Genomic DNA, 17135 nt, shown 5'->3' on the forward strand with positions numbered 1-17135 from the left:
GACTGGCTTTGTGGCAGTAATGGCATCCATGCACGAAACAGGCAGATTGGGAATGCCTACACTCTGCCAGCCTTCCTCCTTAAGATGGCCCACCTCCCTCTTCTGACTATGATCCACAGCAGGCACCCGCCTCCACACCCCAGCAGGCGAATCACCTGATCTGGCTCACTCACTTCTGTCGAGCTTACGTTACATGCACAACTGTCATTGACTCCAGACAACTCCTCCGAAACCGCTTGCATAGTGCTGCAAAAACTACTCTAGCTGCGCTGTCAACCGCTCTGATGACACTGCATCCTCAACACCACTATGCGTGACTGCACACACGGTTCCATGTGCCTACTGAGGCTGCTCAGGCACTGGTGGGGCTGCTTCATTCATTCTGTCACTGCTCGAGTGACACTGTTGTCTCACCACAACAGATGTGTCAGCTCCCGCCTGATCCAGATACACATTCCTGTTGCCCACGGTCGCTCCGCTTGTCGATGTCCTTTTTCATACCATCTTGTCGCCACTTACAGGTGGTAATGAATGGCAATTCCATCACATAGGGTATGAGAACATGTAATTTACTATCAAAAAAAGGACCTCAACAGCACTACGAATAGTCGTCAGCGATAAATGGGTTCCAACGCATCAAATTCAAAGTCCTGTCACTAACGCACAAATGCTTGTCCATTAGCGCCCCAGCCTACCTTGCCAACCAAATCTCCAAAGCCCACACTAACAGACCAACCCGATCTGCCGACTCACACCTTTTTTCTATCCCTAGATTCAAACTGCAAAAAGATGGCAGCTGCAGCTTCCCAGTAATCATGGCCAAACAGTGGAACTCTATGCCATTAGCTCGCAGAGCAGACCTGCCGCTCTGGTCTTTCCGGAAAGGTTCTAAACTTGGCTGTTGGCCCAAGAAGGCTGCATGTAACCTGTATATAAGCAATCAATGCACCTGCTTCATGACAACGTGTATGTAACCCAACATATATGAATGCCATGTGGCATTACTGTAACGCCACGACCACAGCAAACTAACCTGTAACCATATCCTTAAGTTAAGCGCTCAGATGCCTCCGTGCTTGGTTGCACTCTACAAATGAATGCATAAATAAATCAATTAACTTTCACTACCCGTTCTATGCACGTTGACATTCTAAGATTCCATTGCAGAATGTCATCACGTTGCACCAGCATACGCACGTCAAGATACAACAGTGATCCTCTAGGTGGCAGATGTTAAGGGGAATTATGTTCCAGATTGAGTGGGTTTGGACGAAGAAGGAGGATCCCCCTATTCTTGTTGATTTGACGGAAGGGACCACAAGGAGGAGTGTAGTGCCTGATCACAAGTTTGGGCTAAACCAGAGCAGACGTTTACTTTCTGAATTTCGTACACTATATCAGTTTCATTGTACTTCCTCAACTTTACCATGCACTTCTGGCTCCTGTTGTCATTTATCTCCTCATCCCCAACTGTGTTCAGCATCTTGTATATTTTGGCATTTCCTTTTTTCTCATTTTTGAGAGTAGAAAGCAGTCCAGGTGTACCCTCTCTAGGTACCACGCTATCAATCATATCGGCAGTCAACACATCTTTTAGTAGCTTGTAGTGCTTTTCTTCTAGTTTGACACGTTTGTACTTTTACCAAAGGAGCTCTAAACTCAGAATTCCCTTGTCCTGCCAGGGATGCTCCACTGGTGTAAAATTGTGAGGAATCCATAACATCCAGAACACCTCCCTTCCTCTTACCAAGAACCTACCATGACTTCAAATCGTGAAAGAAGTCAAACATTTGCTAACCTTGCCTGTTTCAGTGCTTCTAGCCAAAAGCCCACACACTATGTTTGATATACTACTATGCATTTTTCTTCCACACAGTGGTTCCTCTCTCATAAACACTTCTTTAATTAAGAGCAGAGTCAGGATCCCTCCCTCTATATCCTGCCCTGAGTCCCATCCTTTTTTAAAAATTGCCCATAAAAATCGTGCCTTTTTATACTGTTCCGATGGACTGTTGCTCAGTTCTTTACGACACCATTTGGTATCTTCTTAGTGAGTTGGTATGCTATGCCTCTAAATAGATGCAGCATTTGATGGAACACATTATTTTCTATGATATTCACATTGCCCCAAAAGGATCAAATTTAGTATGCACCACTCAAAATGTCTGTCCTGTTTGCCAGTCACTTCCGAGAGTACAGTGATGTGTGTCCTGTATCTGTCTTTATATCTCATTCCTGAGGTGTGTAAAGCCCGTGTTGCACCACTGGCACCTGCATCGTGTTCATTAGAATGGTCATTCAGACTAACTGGCATGGCTTCCATTTCCTCATCATTCAGTTTGCAGTCCAAAGTCTTTCCAATACTATTAATCTCTTTCAGAACCTCTGGTAACGACTAACATAGATCTTCTAATTGGACAAGAACATCATCAGAAGATGCTTGGTAGCCTGAATATAGGACGGTCATTTTGAGGTTAATCTGTGGTACAGATTCTGCAGTCAGAACATAGACAACCTTTCCGTTTATGAGCCCAAACTATGTTGGCACATTGTAAATGTTCTATTCAGAGACGATAATACTGTGACAGTGGGACCATTGGGCAATGTATTGTTCTAGCATGAGAAGGAATTCTCTGTGCTGCTTCACTGCCAATTTAATAGCGAACAGTTGCAGTATGCTGCTACATTTGTCACACCTATAAGAGATTAGAAGTCAGGGTCTGCCAATATTTGGAGGAACAGATTCGGTGTCACTAAGTGGATGGATCGATCGATTTGGGGGGGGGTGGATTGATGGACAGATGGACTACGTGATTCTGGAAATGCACTATAATCCCATTAGCAGTGGGAGTTTGTTGACATAACACTGGGTTTTATGCTGTATTGGTCTTATTACACACCTCTATTCGCTAACTACTAGCAGATGCCAAGTCCAGGCTTATTTGCAGTAGTGGTATGTATGTGTAACCTAACTTGGAGCTGTGTTACAGAAAGCGTGCACATGTGCAATTACAATTAGAACTAGGATACACGTGTACTTTAAATGTATGTTTACACCAATACAAATGACTGACTATTGCAAACATTGCTCGCGTACAAACATGCATTGTAAACATGTTTGTTGCACTGGGACAATTTTTGCTCTAGTGATAAATCTTTTTAGAGGTTAAGTGCTTTGATTCATCAGCTGGAGCACCTAGAAGCATTTTTGTATGAAATGCACGCAATACAAATTTAACCTTAAACTGTAAATAGAAAAAAAGGCCCCAGCCTTAAACATACGTTTCCATAATTGGTTACTCTTTTATAAAGAATTGCTTCAGAAACAGTGAAGGCATGCCCAAAAACGCTCACACCAGAAATCATACAGCCTTCTAGGGGAAAAGGCCAAGATAACACATCCCTCTCCATGTAGCTATGAAAATGGCACCTACTTATATGCCCGCATTAAGTCTAAGCATCTATATTTTGCATAATATTGTGTCCATCGAGGGTCCCTTAGCACCCACCCCTTCGCCCTAGCATATCGAAAGTGTATTTATGGGACTTGCCTTACTCTAAAGCGCCTACGGGGGTGGGAGAGGTTAATTTCCTTCACCAACACAAGTCACATCTGATGATTGTGCTGTGAAGGAACATTTAAACAATCTCTGACAATATAAAATAATACATTGTTTAAAGAGTGGACATGGCGAAGTGAAAGGTTGCTTGAAATCAAATCAAATTGATACTGTGCACTTAATGATTTAAAGAGACAAATATGTTGAAAGTAGCTAGTATTTTACTGATAGCATTCTTAATGGGAGTGTGTTAGTCTGTGTAATGCATTATGTACAAAGGATTAGGCAAAGCACAACTGGTCACCAGTGAAGATTTGTGTTTGTATATGAGAACTTTTATTAGTTGTTCTTGATTTGATATTTCCATGATTTGGCCAATTTTCTATCACTGTATACACTATATATTTTGTGACTTACCTATATGTAGTTTCATACTGTGATAAATATGGATCTCCATATTTTTGGTGGGTATATTCATGACATTTTTAATTGATGTACTCAAATGTTATGCTCAGATGGTGTGGGAATGTATGAGAACAAAATATGAAGAATTGCCTTGTCAATTTTGCAGTCAATTGATGCGGACCAGGGCTAATGCCATTTGGTTATAGAGAAACAAGCAGGGGTGGACTGGAAACCAACATATGCCCTGGAAATGATTTTCAAAATGGCCAAATATTGCACCTTTTCAGCATTCCCAACCCTGTACCTATGAGAACATTTGGAAATAAAATAGGTTGCCAAAAAAAAGAGGCCCAGGTTCCAGAGGCCTAACAGGAATTCTCCAGAGTTCCCTATAGGCCAGACTGCCCCTGGAAACAAGTGATGTGGTGAGCAACACATTATAACGAGCTAAAACCCAGCATCCCCAGGCTTCAAATTAGGCGCTGGAAGACGTTTGCGATCCAAAACATGCTTGATTCTGGCACGATATTCGGAAAGGCTTTTAAGAGCCTGCCAGTGACCTTCCTCGATTTGCACCACAGGTTCAGTGACCATAGGATGATTAAAGTCTGGAGGTGTAGCCGTAGGGAACATGGTAATGTGGAACCCAAAAGCACACAAAAACAGGCTCAATCAAGTTGCAGATTGCGTAGTAGATATTTTATGTCTCCACTGTGTAAATGACTTCAATCCAGCACTTCAACTAAGTCAATGTGTAGTATGGGATGCCCAATGGAAGCCCTTATTTATATATTTTTATGTCAAAGTTCTTTAAATCTGGATGATGAACCCTTATATAACGCCCCTCTCTTTGAATCTCCCCGACCTCACTGAGCCAAGAAGTAGGTTTGTTTTGCAACTTAAAAGGTTTGTTTGAAAAATTGAACAATATATATAACACTTTTATGAATATAATATATCTGAATTGGACACTTATGAATTTGAACGGTGATCAGTTATGGGTAATATTACAATATCAACAATCTCCTTAATCAGTTAGGGGTAGGAATAGGAGAAGAAGGTAGCAGAGAATACTTTTATGGTTCAAGGAAATGCAATGATGGGAAAATGCAACACAGAAATAAACTTGATATGGTTTCAATCAAAAGACAATATGATCATTCTTTCCCCTGTGACTACTCACTCACTCCACTATGCACTATGAAGAGATGGAAATGGGGGCACACAGGTTTCAGGAATCCAATCAATAATGCAGTTCAATCCCAGTTCCCCTAGCAAGCGTAGAGAAAACAGGTATGATTTTAAAATATGGCAAAAATACTTTTGAATGTGATTGCAATGAATGGGAAAATATGCTAAAATGATTTTGAATCACTAAAGGAGATTCAGGATAAGTGAGAGTTACTTTGGATTTTTGCAAGTCAATACTAGCAATGATTCATGTATGATTATCAGATTGAAAACGAATTTCAGCAGTTGGAAACAAGAAACCGCTCTTTTGGCATGTGGTGAAATGGAGCTAAATTGCAATTTGCGGCATTTATTCTGCCTGCGGGAAATGCGTTTGTGGAAAAACTATAATGAATGTCGTTTGTTGTTGGAAAGTTTGGGATCATAGGTTCAAAATGACAGTTAAATTTTGGTTCTAGGACGTGCGGTTCAAAAGTTACAGAGGTTTTTGTGAAGGTAGATTTTTCAGAAAATAAAGTTGAAGATGAGAAACAAAGATTTCTTAACACTAAAGAGTCTATAGAGCCATAAACTACACAACAGCCCAGCCACCTATCCAGAGGCGCCTCCGGATGGTTTCTGTAGAACTTTCTCCAGAAATGATATTAGCGCCAAGATGATTATTACTACAATTATCAAGGATTATGTTGAGGAGAGAAGAATTTAGGATAGACAACAGAGATTCAATAATGCAGTTCTGGACAGGTTGAAATGAATAGAATAGGATTACTTTAAACTAGTTCTAGACTAGATACTCACTCCTATGTCTTTAGAAGGGAGTGTGCCTCGTCAAAGATCTGGTCAAGGGTTTGGCTGGGATTCTCTCTCGCCACCGGACAGGTCTCAGGCACTCTGGTCTCAGCACGGCACTGTGGTCTGTGTGGCCTCTTGGACTGGATCTGACGGGTTCTGGGTTACAGCTCTGCTCTGCGGGTCTGAATCTTGGTTCTAGCACAGGGTTCTTGGCCAGAGGTAGCCAAACAGCACAGCCCGGCTGTTGAATGTTTTGGTTAGGCCCCATGGAAGTTTAGGGGTAGAATCAGGTTGCAAAAGATTCTGAGGCCTGCTGCAAAGAGTTCAGTTTTTGGGTTAGGCCTCTGCTTCAGAGTTCTAGAGTTTGGTTCTAGAGTTTCTTTCTGGATATTGTCTGGATCTGGAATCTTGAGAGTGCAGCGCCAAGAAATCAGTTGAGTAGGGGAAAAGTGTGTGTCCTATCTGTTCTCAGCAGTCCCTATTTATGCATTTCCAAAGTGGGTGGGGAGGCTGATTATCTATGCCCAACCCTCTGAGGACCTGATAGGTCAGAGAATTTACCCTCTCCTGAATTGAGACAGGAGCAGTGTGTCATATGTGTCAGAGTGACACTGTGTTTATGGCCCAAAGGAAATCCCTCCCCTTTGCTTTTACTTAGGAAATCTATTTTCCCCAAAAAACGTATTTCCAAGATACACAAGTTGTTCATAATACATAATTGCATGACAGATTGCCTAAGGTACATTCTTGTCCAAATCCCCATTTCCTACGAGCTATGGTTCACACTTTTGGTGGTTTTCTCAATATTATTTCTGCACCACTTTTGGGACTTGCATGCACCCCCCATCCGGGCACATTTCTGTAATTTTTTTATGTTCATAGCATAAACACAGTGGCTACAATATGAATAATTCCGGGGTTTGGTCTCAGAACATCGCACAGAGTCCAGCTCAGTCTTCAACAGTGAGCGAATTTTTCATTTTAACAATCTCAAAGTTTCACCTTTTTGGCAGTTCAGTGCAATTTGTTATAAGCATTTTTCTAAAATATATATTTAATGTGCTTTCTGAATCCACACAATGGTTTGTCTCCGCCTCCAAGGTCTGGGCTGACTCAGAGGTCACATGTCTCTCCTTCCTGCTAGCAGTTTGTTCTCAGGCACACCCGAATTAGCATGTTCTATTCAGCCCAAGGATTCCTTTGTCTGTACCGAGAGCAACAGGCCAGGGTGCTACTCCCAGTTCCTTTTGACACCAGCCTGTCAATCTCTTAGCCAAGGGCAGGGGGAAGTCTCCTTTGTCCAGGGAGAAGGTGTGGAATTCGTTTGAACACAGTGTGGGAAACTTTTAACTCTGAAACCGAATGTCTAAAAATTGTCTTTTATTATAATAACCCACATTTTTAACACATACGTTAAACAATTTCTTGCTTCAAGCCTTTTCCGAATATAGTTTTAAATTGTATTCACCTCTTAGGCTTCTGATAGAAAGTCTTTCTTTGGCATAGTTTGTGCTCAATGTCCAACTTTACACAAAATGGTCTTAAAACGCCGTCTTCTGATGGAGGTAAGTAACCGTATTACACCCATTTTTGACAGGTTTCTTCCAGTAAGCAATCCTCAAAAGTGGACTTTGTTCAAATATAGATACACTTCTGTGGACCTTGTATTTATGTAGATTCTTGCAGGAGAATGACGTTGACCACCCAACAAGGAGGTTGGATCTTTTTGGGTGGTTTGTGAGCCATGATTTGTGCAAATTTGACCCCAAATAAAAACGGATTTTTTGAAACCAGCGCTGTTTCTTTTGCAATGATTTTGCTCTGTGAGCAGCCGAATGATGGGTTTTGGCAGTGGTCTCTTGTGTTACCACTGACATAGGCAAAAGTAGATGGTGGCCTATTTTTCTGGTTTTCACTGCACACTTTCTGGTGATTTCTGGCGAGCAGCATGCTTTCCGGCGGCCATTATGATGTTTCTGCTGCCAGCAACGCACAGTGATGTTGCAGGGCTTGGATTAGTGGGTTAAGACATCCCACAACTGCACTGGGCAATAATTCACTCCAATTATCCTGGGATGTGGACGCATAACATCAGAGGTATTGCTCAATTGTCTGATTTAAACATTCTGTCTGCCCATCAGACTAGGGATTATATCCTGAAGAAAGAGAATGTTGAATACCAAGTATCTTGCAGATCTGCATCCAGAAACAGGAGATGAATTGAGTACCTCTGAAATAATGGAGGGAAGAAGAGGGGCTAAAGGAATGCCACGCATGGCCGTAAAATTAGCCAATTTGGTCAATGAGTCCACAGTAACCATGATAGCAGTATTGTGTTCCAAAGGAGGTAAATGAACATTTAAATCAATTCAGATGGTTTGCCAAGGCAATGCAGGTAGGGCAGGTTGGTGTAATTGATTGAATGGATGATGTTTCTTCATTTTCAATTGAAGACAAATACAACATGCCTCAACATAGTCACGGACAAAATTTTCCAATTCAGGCCTTCAGAAATGCCTCGGAATCGTGGATAATGTAGCCGTAATACCCGTATTTCCAGATATATTGCTGTCATGGCACACCTGAAGGACTTGAACCTGAAGTTCTGAGGTAGGAATATATAGAGCTTCTTGTCATGAAACAACAAATCCTGATGGCGCTTCAACTTGTACGGTGATAGAGATGAATCAGTGGTTGAAGGATGGGTAGACTTGACTTCTTGCAAACATGAAGAAACAAAACATCGAAAATTTGGCACAACGGAGCATGTTTTCAGGGAAAACCCATTGTATACCTTCAGGGTATTGTCAGGATAAGGAATCTGCAATACAATGATGAGACCCCGGAATGTAAGTGTATACCAGATCGTACTGTGAGAACAAAATATGCCCATCTAGCCTGATGGCTATTATGACATTCATGATTCTGCAGGGCCTGTAGATTTCAGTGATCGGTTCACATCTCAACTGGAAACTGTGAACCCATCAAAAGATGTCTCCATTCCATGCAAGCTTTCTTGTATACTAGCAATACCTTTTCCAGTAAGGAATAGTTCTGTTTAAAGGTTTCTGGATAAATAGGTAATAGGATGTTCAAAGGTATCTTCCTGGATTTGCCTGAGCAAAGCACCCATCGGAAGCATCAGTTTCCAGAATAAAGGGCTTGTTTATATCAGTCTGTTTTAAGATAGGAGCCTATTAAAAGGATCTCTTGAGTTCCTGAAAGGTGTTCTCAGCATCCACACACCAGTGAAAAGGTATTGCTCTCTTGGGAAGTTTCATAATGGGTAATAGTGTAGCCGGAAAACCAGGGATGAATTTACAATAACAATTTTGTAATCAACTCAATATTACGATTCTTATGCAGGTATTCATAGAGGACAAGTTCTCAGCTTCTGACAGTTTAATCATACACCCTAAGTGTACCTTACTGCTTGGAATTAAGATCATTGCGCAGTCTTCAGGGCGATGGGGAGGTAGGCTCCTCCCTTGATCATCATTGAATATGTCAGTGTAGGCAGACTAGATCTCAGAATAGATCTCAGCATAGATCTCAGGCACCAAATTCAGGTTTCCAATGGAAATGGTGGAAGAATTACAGGAGAACATAATCACAGGTATGGGAACAGCTGGCTGACAGGCAGTGACACAATGATGGGTACAATGTTCAAATCCGAGAAAAAGACTACTAGCAGTCCAATTGATATGAGGGATATGAAAACAATGCCAAGTAAGACCTAGAATAACAGGAAGGTGGGCAGCCCGAATCAGATCAGATCAAGATAACCAGAAATGGTGAGGACGACTTTGATGGTATGTTCCACAACTTGCCCAGAGACCAAGGGATGGCCATCCACTCCTTCCACCGGTTGGGCAATATTTTTGGCTATTCTGGGAATTGCATGCATTTTAGCCCATGCATCGTCCATAAATACTCCTGCTGCTCCACAATCCACAAAGGTGGGCATGTTGTGGAGGATAGTATCCTGAAAAGAGATGGTAGTACGACCAATTGATTCTCCAACCGATCTGTATAACTACCCACAAAAATGGGGGGACTTAAAATGGAGAGGCACACCTGGTCAGGACTGGGTGACAGCATTTCCCGAATGCCAAAGTGCAACCAGGGGATGATCCTTTAGACGATGTTGAGAAGACGCAAATACAGGCAGAGCCCCATTTTTCATCCTCTGGCTCTCACTTCAGCAGCAAGTGGTCCTTACGCTGCTCCGATCTGCATATGTTCACTGTTATCTTCAGCTGAAGAGTTCTGTGGCATCACCCAAAGGGGATGTAGGGTTTCTGGTTTTTTAACGTTTTTTTCTCCTTTGTATGTTCCAGGAGGCGATAGTCCAACTGCAAGACTAAGGTGACCAGTTCATTAGCAGCAAGCTGCTTAAAACGTGTGACATAATGCTAAATTTCAGAAGAGCCTTGATGCAAATCCGACAAAGGCAGTCAGGTGACCACACATAGCATTTAAGGCTGCAATAAAACCCTGATAGTCAACCAAAAATGGACTATCTGACATAACCAGGCGTGTCGCCAGGCTAACATGCTACCAGTTAAATTCTGATCATGTATCCAATTTTAGTACGATCTGATGGGAAATACGAGGTTTAAAAGTATACTGAATAGTACATGCATCCAAAAAGTCCTGAAGCTATACAGGCGAACCATCACATTTTCAAGAGGACAGACTGGTGTGAGGAGGGCCAGCAGGAGGAGCCGTCTGAGTCACCATTTGCCGTATTCTGGCATTTTCGGTTTACAGGTTCTGTACCTCTGTAGTAAGCACTGGACGACTGCAATCAACTATTGCACTTGTTCCATTTTGCTCGTGCATATTGAATTACAATCTGTCAGCGATTGGACATATCAGGGGTGACTTATTTCTTCTGGGTTTGCTGAAGATTGGTCGGTCTCCACTGGAGGTCACTTCATGTACGGTCAAGTCAGAACTGGGAGGTAAGTCCCTTCCAGGGAAGCCACCTGAGGAGAGAGCCTCTTTGGGAAGAAAACCCTTTTCCACGGTGCCATGATGATGTGGGAGATGTGGGAAGCAGGCTGGGCATTGTAGACAGATGCGGAGACGTCGGGTAGCAGGAAAAGCATGGAAACAGGCAGTCAGTTGGTAGCAGGTTCGGAAGTAGATAATTCAGATAGGGGATGGACCAGGATGAGCAAGCGTAATATGAAAGGAAAAGAGCTGAGCAGCAGAGTACAGGATACAAAGGGACATGGAGGCCCCCAACAGCAGGACAGGAGAGTGGTCCACAAAGGGACAAGGATGAAGGAGCATCATAAACAGGAGGAAAACCTGAAGTTGCGACACAAGGAGCACTAGTATCCCTGTCCTCAAATACGTGGCTTCAGAACGCCACCAAAAAAGATGGAAGTAAAGCAGCGGATACTGGAGGTGCCATCTGGCGAAGGTCGCAGAGTCCTGTGTTGGTTGCCATGTTGGTTGTGTCCCACCGTTGCCACAGTGAACATCGCGGGAGAATACGGAATGTCTGCATGACGTTCATAGTGAATCTGTGAATGTGCATGCTATTTCTCGCATTGGGATCAGTTAGCGAGTGAAACTCACTCATATTTGCACGAGGTTAGTTTAGTAAGAAAACTATATCTAACAATAGAGGCCCTTGCAGTTTTACAAATTTGATCTGATGGGTGGGCAAGCGGAAGGCACTTACCGACCACGTGTTCAGGTACACCACACTCTGGCTCTCATCATGGTATAGGCCCACTCTTGTTTCATTGTTCTAATGGTACCACCACTAGCTTGAGGTACTTCAGAGTCTTGGAGGAAAGTGTCCCACCTGGGTCCATGCCCTTTGTGGCTGGATGGGCTAATGCGTCGGCAATAGTTGGCTTATAATAATATCAATCTCCTTAATTTCAGTATGCACCCTATTACTGCAACTATGCATGCATAAGCTTACATTGTCCCATCCATATTATTATTATTATTATTCTATACCTTTATCCGAAAGGCTGAACTCTTCAATCTAACACCAAAAGCCAACTAAAATATTGGCTGTTTAATTAACTCCCACCGTAGCAGGGTATGATCCTCGTTCCCCATGTATGTTATCTATCATCACAGTGATGCTATACTTAGCTCGCAAAATAAGGACATTACTGCTATGTGATTTAAGTTCATTTTGTCTCATCTTCCGCACCTTACCTTACATCTCATGTCTCCACACATACATCTATACACATGCAACTCTTTGCACCTACACATCCGTCAGCTGGCTAGGTAAACCCAGATCTCTCCCCTGAAACAGGGAATGTTTCCTATAATGTAATCTGGCGAAAGGCCAAGTCCATAACACCATTTATTGTTTGATTAAGTAATTGCCATCACAGTAAAGCCCAGCCCCTAAACCGAGCTGTACCTTTCCGAACTTTTTTCACACGCTTAACGGATAACATTTCTATACTAATCAAACCTGCATCACTGTTTCCACCCACATTCCCTGCCACGTGTTTTTATTGGCCAACACTTCTTTAACGTCAATTCCCTTTCAGGACTCTTCTTCTCATTCCTATCCATAGACTGGGTTCTGGTTACATCTGACAGGGTCACAATACCCCACCTTTCGCACATGCATAGGTGCTGTAAGGCCATTACAGCAGTGATGGCTACAGTAATAATACATAATAACATAGCATAACGTAACAACATCATGTCTACAAAAACTATCATCTTAAATTATTTTCTAAGAAGTCAGAAAGGACACTTAACTCCCTCTGCATTTCAGGTGAGTACTAAACTCTTTTTGAGTACCATACAAAGGGGCTCATTACGAGTTTGGTGGTATCTCTGCGGTAACTCCACGAGATGCCACCAAACGTCATTACCGTTACCTCCACTTGGTCCACTGGTATTGCCACTGGGGGCATTGCCTCCGATGGTAATACCACTGGATTAAATTGGCAGTTTTGTGGTGTAAATATTGAGGATTTTTGGCAGTATTACCTCTGGTGGAATTTCTGGATGGTAATGCTGCCGATTTTTGGGAGGTAAATTGGATGAGTTACCTCCAGCTTTCAGAGGTAACACTGCCAAACTCGTAATGAGGTCCACAATTCTCTTTGTTAGTCATATTGGATGCGGGAAACATGGTGGAAAAAGGATTTCCCTGTTAACTTCCTTCACCTATTCTCGAGGGCCGGTTTCCATACTCATGTATCCACCATGTGCATGGGGACACTCCTCAGGCAGATCCTCCCACTGGGCAATTGTGACAATTGTATTTATAGCTGAACCCTCATGATGGCACAGCCCTCAGGGACGTCATTTAGGGGTCGCCAGGGGTCGCAGTTGCAACCACTGAGGTCTCCCTTACGAACCCTGTGGTCTCCCTTGCTACCCATAAAAGACATTTACAAAAAGAAAATTATTATTATTTTTTTCTTTTTTACAAATTGATGCCCCTGGACTGTGGCAAATGCTATGTGGCTCTTTGTTTCTTGTTTAGGCTTCTTAAAACAAATAGGGGGTTCCACAAGTGTAACACTTTGAGCAGTGACCCTAAATAAGAAAGAATAGGAATAACAAATAATGTGTCTTTCTGGAATTCTATACAATAATGGCTAGACTTATTAAAGGTTTATTTCAGGCACACTTCAGGGGGTGAGTCACTGATTTTGCCTGTTCGTAAACACCTCAAATTAACAATGCACACAACATTCTCCAAAAAGCATTCAGAGTAGAATAAGCATCAAATTCGGACTATGTATTTTGCTTTTCGCAAGTTGCAGTTATAGCATGTTTTTTTTTCTGCTGGTACATATGGTGATCATTTCTTATATGAAACGTATATCAAGTTACATTAATATTGTAACCATATTGTTCATGATGTACTTAGGAACAATGCAATGTGATGCCACTTCCTGTTTTGTCAAGGGGTAAAAGGTCGTGTTCCATTGTTTCTCGTGATGTCACGTTGGGAAGGGGTCAAATTGCATCAGTTCCTATGATGTCATCAAGGGTCATGCGATGTCACTTCCACTACCCCAGCCATTTTGGTGAAATGACGTCCCTGACAGACCTCCCAGGAAGATCTCGAGCTACCCCATGCTTGACAAAGTCTCTGACGAAAAACATTTGTGAGGCCATGATTGGGTTCGCAAATGATGTTTCAGAGGGAGTGGGTTGTTGTGACGTGTAGTCAGGTCCTCTTGGGAGCTTGAGTAAAGAACGGGCATTAACCCGTGTGTATCCCTCTGCGCTGAAATCTGTAGTGCAGAGAGGAAAGGCTGATTGCATGATATGGAAGATCACAGATCGGTTTCAATGGGGCTTGTATCCTGTGCAAATAACCCAGCATCAGCAAGAGGCTGTTGAAGTCAATCGTGCATTATGTAAGGTGATTTTCCTGGCTAGTTGTTTTATTTGCTCTTCACAAGAACACAGGAAAATATGTGGATTACATGGAAGCGTAAGACACACGGTACTTAAGGTTCTTCTGTATGTGAAATATGTCTTTTGGCAGTGGCGTAACACAAAATGTGGGGGCCCCCCTGCGAGCCAGGCTGAGGGGGCCCCCCAACTCGGCAACAAATCACGGGTTGCGCCACACTCTGGGCCGGCCTAGACTGTCACGCTTGCACAATACGCATGAACGTGCTGCTGAAGGGGTATGCCGCACACTGCACTAGGAAAAAGATATAAATATGTGTTTTAATGCAATATACAGCACACTTTCTGAGATAAATTGGCTATAAAGCCAAAGTGTTTGCAATTGTTTTGTAGGGTAACACAATCCAATACATGCAAGTCACCAACAGTGCACAGGAACATTAATGCTTCCAACTGGCTGCACAATGTAGACCAGTGTAAACACGTAATAACATTATAGTACAGAATGCCAGGCCACATTTAGACATACCTAGACTGTTTTCAGCAAAATGCCAGTCAAAGCAATAACACTCATCAAGAAGAGAGCACACAATAAAGCATGTGTCTCCATGGCCTCGAACAACACGGCCAAACTCTTTAAAATCTGCAAGGAACTGGTCAATCCTGTTGTGGTCTATACCTCTTCTGTTCCCTCCCATGCCCTCTGTACAGCTCTGGCCTCTCATTTCTCTGCTAAATCTCAGGACATCCTGTCCTCTATGTCCTCTTCCTCTCTCGGCCCATTTTGGCCATCTCTTCTCTCCTCCTCCTTTTTCCTCTTTCTCTCTGACAACACCTGATGAGGCTTCTAGACAAGTCCGATCTATGAAAGTGTCGTCCAAACAGGTGCTCCGCTGCTCCTCCAGAACCATCAAAGCCCATATTGACACCCTCGCTCCAGCCTTGGCCGATTTCTGTAATCACTCTTTTGCCACTGCAATGTTCCCCTCTCCCTTTGAGCACTCCCTTGTGCACCCACTCCTCAAGAAGCAGTCTGCTGATCCTACCTGCTGGAAAACTATCGCTCAATCTCCACCTTTCCTGAGCAAACTCTTGGAAAAGCTTGCCATCTCCCAGCTTACTCTCCACACTGAATCTGTTGGTTGTCTCCATGACCATCAGTCTGGCTTCAGAGCTGCCAGAGGCATGGAAACTGCTCTCCTTAACACCTGTGCTGCTCTCTAACCTTGATTCCAGCATTCCTTCTATTCTCATCCTTCATCTTTCCTCTGCTTTCGACAGGGTCAACATCCCCATCCTGATCAATCGACTCTGTGAGAACCTGGGCATCACAGATCAGACTCTAGAGTGACTGACCTACTTCCACTTGGACCGCCACTCCGCACCCAGGTCGATCGTGGTCCCATTCTCTCCGCCACCTCTCTCTACCTGTGGCATTCCCCAGGGCTCTATCCTCTCACGCTGGTTTTTCAACCTCTACTTGGCCACTTTGGCCTCCCTGATCTCTACCTTATCCTCTAACTTTCAATGTTGTGCGGATGACTCAGCTTTCCTTCAGGCTCCCCTCATCCTCCTCTCCTCTCTTGCTCATTCCTGACTGTCTATCCACGATTCAGGATTGGTGCACCTCCAACAATCTCTGCCTTAATGCCAGTAAGACAGAGATCCTTCTCATTGGGACCCTTGCCACTGTGTTTCCTCTCTCACTATAGCAGACCACCTTGGGCCCTCTTCCTTTGCCTTCCTGCGAGGCAAAAAACCTTGGTGTCATCTTCAAAGCCACACTCTCTTTCTCTCCTAACATCTCGGACATCACCAAGAAGTCCCACTACCAGCTGCTCCTCCTCAAAGGGACTCTTCCCTTTCTCACTCTCCACCAGAAGCTCACTGTCTCTAAGCTGGACTACTGCAACAGCCACTTTCTCAATCTGTCTTCCTCTAGTCTCCGTCATCTGCAAATAATCCAGAACAGGACTGCAAGACTTAGCCTTGGCCTCAAGCCCTGGGATTGTATTTCTCCAGCCCTGAAATTTCTCCACTGGCTGCAAGGATCAAGTTCAAGAACCTTTGCATTGCCCACAAGGCTTTCTGGGGCCAGTGCCAACACTAAATCCAATGCTCTCTTCCAAAATACCTTCTTTCTCTAACCCTTCACTCAGCTACCTCCAACTCTCTAAGGCTTAGACATTTCTCCAGGCAGAGAGTGGAGGTAGACCTCTCTCCTCTGCTGGTGCCTCCAACTGGAATGGCCTCCCTGCCCCTCTCAATCTTGAGGCGGACAACCTGAAGTTTCGGAAGCAGCTAAAAGCTTTCCTCTTCTCTGCTGCTTTCGCTCTCTCTCTCCCCCCCTGCTGACCTACCTGACCTACCTGTCTGCTGTACTGACTGGCTGCTTGGCTACCCTCAGAGTCTCTCTGAGTCCAGGCTCTTTCTTGATTGGTCACCCTTGCAATGCCTCCGGGCCTACCATGCACTTAGGGGCTGTAACTGTAACCCTGCAGTCCATTGTTCTCCTTGCACAACCAATAGCTGCTCTGCCCTGGCTGCACTTACTGAGAGCATTGCTGCCCTGTTTTCCCCTCCCCTCTCACTTGCACTTCCCTGCTCCCTTTTCCCTTGCACTTCTCGTTCTCACAATGACACAAGGCCTAGTGCGATCGTTTGTCTTGTCCTCCCTCTATCATCCCTCCCTTGTGTACACTTGTGTACAGGCGCATTATAAATGACTTGAATCACATCATATCATTTTATCACAGATGCCCAGAAAAATATACAATGCCGCAGTAAGAAATGGCTAGACTGGCAGCACCC

At 43.6% G+C, this 17135-nt stretch overlaps 1 protein-coding gene across 4 annotated transcripts in view; it reads left to right on the top strand.

Annotated features, from left to right (window-relative positions):
- DPP4 (dipeptidyl peptidase 4) overlaps positions 1–17135 on the top strand; it is a 992858-nt gene that overhangs the window by 533534 nt on the left and 442189 nt on the right. The window lies entirely within an intron of this gene.

This window comes from Ambystoma mexicanum, chromosome 9, assembly GCF_040938575.1.
Source record: "Ambystoma mexicanum isolate Mex_15411 chromosome 9, UKY_AmexF1_1, whole genome shotgun sequence".
Taxonomy (NCBI): domain Eukaryota; kingdom Metazoa; phylum Chordata; class Amphibia; order Caudata; family Ambystomatidae; genus Ambystoma; species Ambystoma mexicanum.